This window comes from Protomyctophum parallelum, assembly GCF_964188405.1.
Source record: "Protomyctophum parallelum genome assembly, chromosome: 23".
Classification (NCBI taxonomy): domain Eukaryota; kingdom Metazoa; phylum Chordata; class Actinopteri; order Myctophiformes; family Myctophidae; genus Protomyctophum; species Protomyctophum parallelum.
The window spans coordinates 5,289,865-5,299,754 of NC_139715.1; positions in this window are offsets into that span (position 1 = coordinate 5,289,865).

Below are 9,890 nucleotides of genomic sequence, written 5' to 3' on the forward strand. Positions count from 1 at the left end.
TATCGACATCGGTAATAATATCGATTATCAGCCATAACAGCAACATTAAATTGGCTATTTTTCCCAAAATGTTTTTTTTAAGAATTAATTTGGACATATTGTAAACCTTTTCACTTGTTTAATCCCAAAGGGGATTCATCTTTCTTTGTTTAAAAGGATCCCTGGCCAGACAAATATGCCTTAAAACACTATACTTGCCCTCTATATCAAAAAAAATAAAAACACCATAAATAGAGAATCTTTCACTCAATAGGAACTGCTCCTGTCCAAGTTGAGGATGTCATATGACATACTGTATGTCCATGTGTGGTCCAGCCCCAGGGAATGTATGGAATGAACATGCTAATAAAAATATATTTAAATATTGCTTTGATGCTCATATTATTCTTAGGGAGTATTAAGTTGTTTTATTAGCATATGCAATATGCATTCCATAGGGCTGGACTAGCTCTGGTCCATAGCCTTACTGCTTAAGGCTATGGACCACAGATAGGGCTGGACCACACATGGACATATCAGCAACCTGCCATGGGAGCAGTCCTTATTGATTGAAAGATTCTCTCTTTATGAAAGAAATAAAATGTTGGTGTTTTAAAATAAAAAAATGTATTCATAGAGGGCAAGTATAATGTTTTAAGGCATATTTGTCTTATTAGCCAGGGATCCTTAAGGTTTGGAATTTATTCCAATAGGAAAATTCACATTTGTTGAAATCGAAATTGAGGTTTCAGAGAAAATAATCGGTTGCAAAATCGTGCAGCCCTAAAATATGGTATTAGTAGTAGTAAATGGAGGCTATAAACACAGTGTACAGATGGTATTAGTAGTAGTAAATGAAGGCTATAAACACAGTGTACAGATGGTACAGTTACAGTATAGGTAATACTAACAAACATCACACCATCCTGGCTGCTCTTTGGGTTGTTCCTAAGTAGGGGTGGACGATAATGGGCTGGCGTATGGAGCTCCATCCCAGCTCCTAAGACTGGCCTTGATCCCCAGGTTGATCAGGCTTTTACTGTCCAGGCACTGAGGTGCCCTCTTTACAGCTCTAATTGTATATCTTGTTCTGAATGCAGTTTTCTGATGTGTTGTTTTCTGTTTTTAAAAAGATCCTAAAACTCTATTCAGAAAAGTGATATACAAATAAATTAATGATGTAATTATGATCACAATTTATCTATTTAACTTAACAGCACTCACCTGATGTTTCTGAAGTGTCCACAGCTCTCCTATAAGACAAATAGAAATAAATAGTAGCATTTTATCTTCAGCATTAGTGAGGAGCAATTAAACAAAGATAGTTTGGAAATGGTGAAGTTGTCCTTTAACCACATAAAGAATACACATTTAAAAAAGAACAAAGATCACCTCATACAATGTTAGCACCACAGTGAACATATAATTAACTATGACAGTTCTGGGTAAACATTAATTAGAGTGTGGACCTCTTTGATAGAAAGATTCAATAATAGAAATAGAAATGTCCGTTACACATGTTCGTTAGAATGTGCACCTTTCACTTTAAAAACAAAAACAAACTATTGTAAATGAGAGTTACTTACAGCTCATCAAGGAGAGGCTTCTGATGTTCTTCTAGACCTTTGTAGAAAAGGTCTTTGGCTTTTCTGGTGTTCAGGAGTCCGTTCAGGAGTTCCCTCATCATCTCCTGAGTGGTGGACTTAGACCTGACATTATTGTAGCCCTCTCTGGTGATGACAGCGTTCTGAAGGAGCAGATCCAGGATGGGATCGACCATGGTCACTTTCTGAATGAGCTTTGACCAGTGTTGCTCCACAAAATGTTTCTCTGAAGATGAGGGGAATGAAAATGGAGTTGTTGCTGATACTCTGTTGCCAAGCACATTTAAACATGCTACTGTACGTTTTACAATGCTAATACTTCCCATCTCTGTGTTAATGGCATATATTAGCAAGTATTTGTATGCACCTGTCACCGTTTGAGAGAGTGGGGGGGGGGTGAACTATTCGTAGTTTCAGCTCACCTTTAGCTTTAGAGACTCCTCCACTTGTTGATGTTGAACTTGAAATTGTTGGGTCAGCGCCTGTAGCTTCATGCTGGTCTGATGTCACAGCTACTGTTAAGTTAGAAAAGACAACAGAATTGTATAAGAAACCTGCTGTTTAACAGTGTTAAATAGCTCTATATTGTGGCAGTAATCATTGATATAGAGTGTGTTCAGTAACAGTGTTAAATAGCTCTATATTGTGACAGTAATCATTGCTAGATTGTGTGTTAAGTAACAGTGTTAAATAGCTCTATATTGTGACAGTAATCATTGCTATAGAGTGTGTGTTCAGTAACAGTGTTAAATAGCTCTATATGGTGACAGTAATCATTGCTATAGAGTGTGTTCAGTAACAGTGTTAAATAGCTCTATATTGTGACAGTAATCATTGCTATAGTGTGTGTTCAGTAACAGTGTTAACAGGTTATACAGCTTTATACTGCTGCTTCTGCCATGGGCTTAGTATGGGATGCAAGGTCATCTTCCAATGCCCACAGGTAATGTTGTGCTATATGTTGTGTTAAAGTGTGAAGTGTGAAGTGAGCGTGTGCTCACTTCACACAGGTGTGATTATTTGTATTACAAGCGTTTACAATGTGCACAGACATACAGTGTAATGTCTCAGTAAACTATATGATCACATAGAATGCTGTTATCTGTTATGAAAATGTAAAAATTCTTACCTGCAACACCGGACACACAGGGTACAGTGACACCGAACACACAGGGTACAGTGACACCGGACACACAGGGTACAGTGTGGGGTACAACACCGGACACACAGGGTACACCGGACACACAGGGTACAGTGACACCGGACACACAGGGTACAGTGACACCGGACACACAGGGTACAGTGACACCGGACACACAGGGTACAGTGACACCGGACACACAGGGTACAGTGACACCGGACACACAGGGTACAGTGTGGGGTACAACACCGGACACACAGGGTACACCGGACACACAGGGTACAGTGACACCGGACACACAGGGTACAGTGACACCGGACACACAGGGTACAGTGACACCGGACACACAGGGTACAGTGTGGGGTACAACACCGGACACACAGGGTACACCGGACACACAGGGTACAGTGACACCGGACACACAGGGTACAGTGACACCGGACACACAGGGTACAGTGACACCGGACACACAGGGTACAGTGTGGGGTACAACACCGGACACACAGGGTACACCGGACACACAGGGTACAGTGACACCGGACACACAGGGTACAGTGACACCGGACACACAGGGTACAGTGCCATCACTCTGTGCTTGCTCCCCCTCCTCGTCTGAAGTGAGAACAGTGAAAATGCAGGACATGCATATTTAGAAGTCATTTTATGCAGATCTACAAGCTCAATGTGTCACAGCACGACACATGTAAACATAGAATGTCTCAGCACACTATAGAACCACATAATGCAAATATATTGACGATACAATGCAAGCTTCTGAAAATGTCAAATAAAAATGTTTCACTTCTTACTTGACATACAGGCTTCATCATCCGTCTCCCACTCTTCCTCCTCGTCCTCCTCTTCCTCCCCCTCAACATCATCATCATCATCATGCTGCTCCTCGTCTGAATTGACAATTGTGGAAAATACATTTCATTATCATCACAATGCAGCATACACATTTAGCTACAGTATGAGTTATGAATTATAGTGCATGTGAGTGTAACCAGGCAGCACACACACACACACACGATTGACCCCCTGTATTTGGCGCATAGCACAGTAGTATTATGGAGATTACAGTGTAAGCCCCCCACCCCCCATTCAATGCGTCGCGTCTGAGTACAGTAGCAAATACATGTAGTAGTAAACTTTTAGTGAATCAGACTGGAACCATGCAGGCTACAATGAAATAAATGTCTTACCACTATCACGGCGATTTATAGATCCTTTCTTTTGCGGCGACGGCAACCAGTCCTCCTCCTCCGTGGACGGGCAAGAGTCTTCGTCGCCCACTGGGGCATTCTGTACCTTAGCCCTGTCGCCCACTGGGGCATTCTGTACCTTAGCAGTGTCGCCCACTGGGGCATTCTTTACCTTAGCCCTGTCGCCCAATGGGGCATTCTTTACATTAGCCCTGTCGCCCACTGGGGCATTCTTTACATTAGCCGCGGCCCTGTCGCCCACTGGGGCATTCTGTACATTAGCCGCGGTCCTGTCGCCCACTGGGGCATTCTGTACATTGGCCCTGTTGCTTCGGCGGAGCCCAGCTGTGCTCGTTGAAGACGACGTTCCAGCCTGGGACTGATCAACGACTTCTTGATGATTCTTTTTGTTTCGACATTTCTGCGCTGTACTTGTTGAAGACGACGTGCCAGTCTGGGATGTAACAACGACTTTATGGGGATCCTTTTTGTTTCGACGTGGCCCCGGAGCTGTGTGTTCAGTAACAGTGTTAAATAGCTCTATATTGTGACAGTAACAGTGTTAAATAGCTCTATATTGTGACAGTAATCAGTGATATAGAGTGTGTGTTCAGTAACAGTGTTAAATAGCTCTATATTGTGACAGTAATCATTGATATAGTGTGTGTTCAGGAACAGTGTTAAATAGCTCTATATTGTGACAGTAATCATTGCTATAGAGTGTGTGTTCAGTAACAGTGTTAAATAGCTCTATATTGTGACAGTAATCATTGCTATAGAGTGTGTCTTCAGTAACAGTGTTAAATAGCTCTACATTGTGACAGTAATCATTGCTTTAGAGAACAACATGACACATTGCAATGTGTTGTGAGCTTGTAAATCTGCTATTTGTGGATAATGTTCTCCTCAGAATAGGGAAGCTGGGGTTCAAGTGGTTAATCAGTTTATTGAAGACATCTATTCATAGTTTCAGCTCACCTTCAGCTTTAGAGACTCCTCCACTTGTTGACGTTGAACTTGGCATTGTTGGGTCAGCGCCTGTAGCTTCATGCTGGTCTGATGTCACAGCTACTGTTGAGTTACAAAAGACAACAGAATTGTATAAGAAACCTGCTGTTACCAGGCAGTAATTAACTATTATCTGGCTATTAAACTGATGTTAAGTTGATTGCATTAAGGTTTAGCAAGGTAATTAACTGTTATTGCAGCAGGGAAGAATGTACTAGTAGGTCAAGTGAGTACTCAAGTTCAAATGCTTCCAGAAAGCAAACATTATATTTGATTATTTCCTTGCTGTCTAACCACAATCTCCCCTTTGAAGTAGGTTCACCTACCTTTGGCCATGTGTGGTAACCTGTGCAGTAGATCATTCCTGTGGATCTTCTTCAGAACATTCGCCATGATCTGAGGAGAATGACCGGGGTAGCTCAGCACCATCAGATGAGCGATGCCCTTCTTGTTGTTCTTCTCAAGGAAGCACTGTGGGATTAGAAACTCTGGGGTTGGAAGCGGTGGGAGAGGAACGAGGCCTTCAAAGATATCAGGGAGAGGAACGAGGCCTTCAAAGATATCAGGGTGTTGCAAGTGAACCTTGAAGTCCTCGAACTCCCTGGGTTTCAGCTCCTTCAGAGTCTTCAAGATGTGTTCCTCAAGTAAATCCATGGATGGTTCCTGGGGCAAACGGAGAGAGGATGTTAACATCTCAGCTTTGTTCTCTAAAGCCGTGTTCACAATGAAAGACACAATAATCATATTTCTAGTCACTTGAATGGAGTTCATTCAATCACTGCACATACTATGGGAACAGTACGGAATTCACACAGGGTGTGTGTGACGTGTCTAGTGCGGTAGTGTAGTAGGATAGAGATGTTTGTAGATGGTGCATGTAGCATGCTGCTTTCTGCTTGCTATACTCTCTGCTTACAGCTGGTGCCGCCAGCTAGCGGGGGGTGAAAAGAGGAGCCGAGTGTGTAAGTCTCCTCCTGCTGGTACAGAGCCTCTCCACCACCAAGACTCCTGTAGTGCCCCCCCGTGGCCACGCATGGTAACTGCGTCTCTGCGGACCCAGAGACGCGGCGTATAGGCCCACCATCGCGTGGACATGCCCTGACGCCCGTCAACCCTGCCCCCTAGCTCCACTGCATTGTGGGTAAGCTTATTAGGCAAAGGCTAAAGCCAAATTCCAATACCCAGAATCTCGGCTACTCGCTCACTCTCACTCAGTCACTCCAGCAAGGTGGTGTTATGGTGGAATTGGTGACCTGCTGAAATATGTGACAACCGTGTAGACAATCACATAATGTAAATGTGTCCTAATGTCAATTGTTGCAGTTTGTTCATTAGCAGAGTTCAACCTTACTGTATTTAGGCCATGTATTTAAAGACTTCCATGTAATAGTTGTGTGAACAAGATGGTCATATATTTGGCAGGTCACCAATTTCACCGTCATTTGCCATGCTGGAGTGAGTGAGTGTGAGTGAGCGAGTGGCCGAGATATTGGGTATTGGAATTTGGCTTAAGGGAGCACACCCTGACAGAAAGGCAATGTGCTAGCGGTGCGCAACCGGCGGGCCTTGAAAGACCAAGGACCCGGCAGCCTCCTGCAGCCATGATGGGGGACTGGTCAAAGACCAAGGACCGGGCAGCCTCCTGCAGCCATGATGGGGGACTGGTCAAAGACCAAGGACCCGGCAGCCTCCTGCAGCCATGATGGGGGACTGGTCAAAGACCAAGGACCCGGCAGCCTCCTGCAGCCATGATGGGGGACTGGTCGTCATGGGCTCACCCACGCCATCGGGATTACCCCATGGTGGTGAAGATAGTGCTACTGTGAAGGACGCATGTCCTCCTTCTCTCCTCTTTCCCCAGACGAGGTTCTACAACTAGTAACATCCTCTAGACCTACCACTTGTCCTCTTGACCCTGTCCCGTCTCCAATCTTCCAGACCATCGCACCTGATCTGCTCCCCTTCATCACCTCCATCATCAACACCTCAGTAACCTCAGGCTGCGTCCCATCTGCCCTCAAGTCAGCCAGAGTAACACCACTCCTCAAAAAACCAACCCTTGACCCCTCAGATGTCAAGAACTACAGACCGGTATCACTCCTTTCATTTATTTCTAAAACCATTGAACGTGTCGTCTCCAACCAGCTCTCTCTCCATCTCTCACAGAACAACCTGCTGGATCCCAACCAGTCCGGATTCAAGAAGGCCCACTCCACAGAAACTGCCCTGCTGGCAGTCACAGAAGCGCTACATGCTGCCCAAGCTGCTTCCCACTCTGCAGTACTGATTCTCCTAGACCTATCAGCAGCATTTGACACAGTGAACCACCAGCTGCTCCTAGAAACCCTAGCGGAGCTAGGCATCGGTGGAACGGCACTAAAGTGGTTCTCCTCCTACCTCACCGATCGGACCTACCAGGTTTCCTGGAAAGGTCTGCTATCATCCCCCCGAACCCTCCAAACTGGGGTCCCACAGGGATCTGTACTTGGTCCCCTCCTTTTCTCACTGTACACTAAATCCCTTGGCACTATCATCTCTGCTCACAATATATCCTATCACTGCTACGCCGATGACACACAACTGTTCCTATCCTTCCCCCCCTCTGCCACTCAGGTGGAAGAGCGCATCACTGCATGCCTGGCTGACATATCACAGTGGATGTCCTCCAACCACCTCAAGCTGAACCCAGACAAGACTGAGCTTCTCTTCTTCCCAGCTAAGTCCTGCCCTATGCAGGAGCTAACTATTTCCGTAGACAACGCCCTGGTAACGTCTGTCCCAACAGCCAGGAATCTTGGTGTTGTCCTGGACAGTCAGCTCTCGTTCAAAGCTCACATCACAGCTGTCACTCGATCATGTAGGTTCACACTCTATAACATACGACGAATTAGACCGTTCCTCACCCAGGAATCAGCCCAGCTCCTAATCCAGACAACAGTCTTGTCAAAACTCGACTATTGTAACTCCCTCCTCACTGGCCTACCAGCATGTGCACTTAAGCCTCTCCAGCTGATCCAAAATGCAGCAGCTCGCTTGGTCTTCAACCAGCCAAAATTCTCACATGTCTCCCCCCTGCTCCGCTCCCTCCACTGGCTCCCGGTCGCTGCCCGCACAGAATACAAAACTCTGATGCTGGCATTCAAAGCAACCAAAGGTATGGCTCCCCCATATCTTACAAGTATGATTGAACCCTACAAACCCTCCCGCGCACTCAGATCAGCCAACGCAGGGAAACTGGAAGTACCCTCACTAAAAACGCCGGGACAACGCTCCACACGTCCCAAACTCTTCTCCCTTCTGGCTCCAAAACTGTGGAATGCACTTCCCATTGCAGTCAGAACTGCAGCATCACTCCCAATCTTCCGCCGTAGCCTGAAAACCCACCTTTTCAGACTCCATCATGGCCCATAGCACTTACCCTAACCCCTTAGATAGCATTTCTGTTGGCTTAGATAGCATTTGACACAGACTTATAGCATGTTATGTAGACAGCACTATAATTGTATTGTATATAGTCATAGCACGCCATAGTACATATGTATAGCATAGTAGTGAATATGTATAGTTTATTATGTATAGTGTATGTATAGTTTCATCATATAGATATTCCACTGTTACCTTCTTAGCTTACGCATGTTTCATGATAAATGCTTTTATGTGATGTATTCCCATGCTTTTGTTCTTGCCTAAATGTAAGTCGCTCTGGATTAAGAGCGTCTGCTAAATGCCTAAATTGTAAATTGTAAATTGTAAGGACGCACCCCCTATGGCACTTAAAAACCTCCTTGCGCAGGTATCCACCTCTGACTACGGTGAACAGTACCAGGTATCCACCTCTGACTACGGTGAACAGTACCAGGTATCCACCTCTGACTACGGTGAACAGTACCAGGTATCCACCTCTGACCACGGTGAACAGTACCAGGTATCCACCTCTGACCACGGTGAACAGTACCAGGTATCCACCTCTGACCACGGTGAACAGTACCAGGTATCCACCTCTGACCATGGTGAACAGTACCAGGTATCCACCTCTGACCACGGTGAACAGTACCAGGTATCCACCTCTGACCATGGTGAACAGTACCAGGTATCCACCTCTGACCACGGTGAACAGTACCAGGTATCCACCTCTGACCACGGTGAACAGTACCAGGTATCCACCTCTGACCACGGTGAACAGTACCAGGTATCCACCTCTGACCACGGTGAACAGTACCAGGTATCCACCTCTGACCACGGTGAACAGTACCAGGTATCCACCTCTGACCACGGTGAACAGTAGCAGGTATCCACCTCTGACCACGGTGAACAGTACCAGGTATCCACCTCTGACCACGGTGAACAGTACCAGGTATCCACCTCTGACCATGGTGAACAGTACCAGGTATCCACCTCTGACCACGGTGAACAGTACCAGGTATCCACCTCTGACCACGGTGAACAGTACCAGGTATCCACCTCTGACCACGGTGAACAGTACCTGGACCTTACAACGCGTTGAAGTCTGGTGATGATGGGGTTCTGGTGACGAGAGCAGGTGCGAATGACCTGGAAGCTCTTAGCTAAGAACCCTGCACGTCAGCAACACAGGTTATGGGTCGCTAACAGAACCCTGCACGTCAGCAACACAGGTTATGGGTCGCTAACAGAACCCTACACGTCAGCAACACAGGATATGGGTCGCTAACAGAACCCAGCACATCAGCAACACAGGATATGGGTCGCTAACAGAACCCTGCACGTCAGCAACACAGGATATGGGTCGCTAACAGAACCCTGCACATCAGTAACACAGGTTATGGGTCGCTAACAGAACCCTGCACATCAGTAACACAGGTTATGGGTCACTAACAGAACCCAGCACGTCAGTAACACAGGTTATGGGTCGCTAACAGAACCCTGCACGTCAGAAACACAGGATATGGGTCGCTAACAGCGTGGATTGAGTGG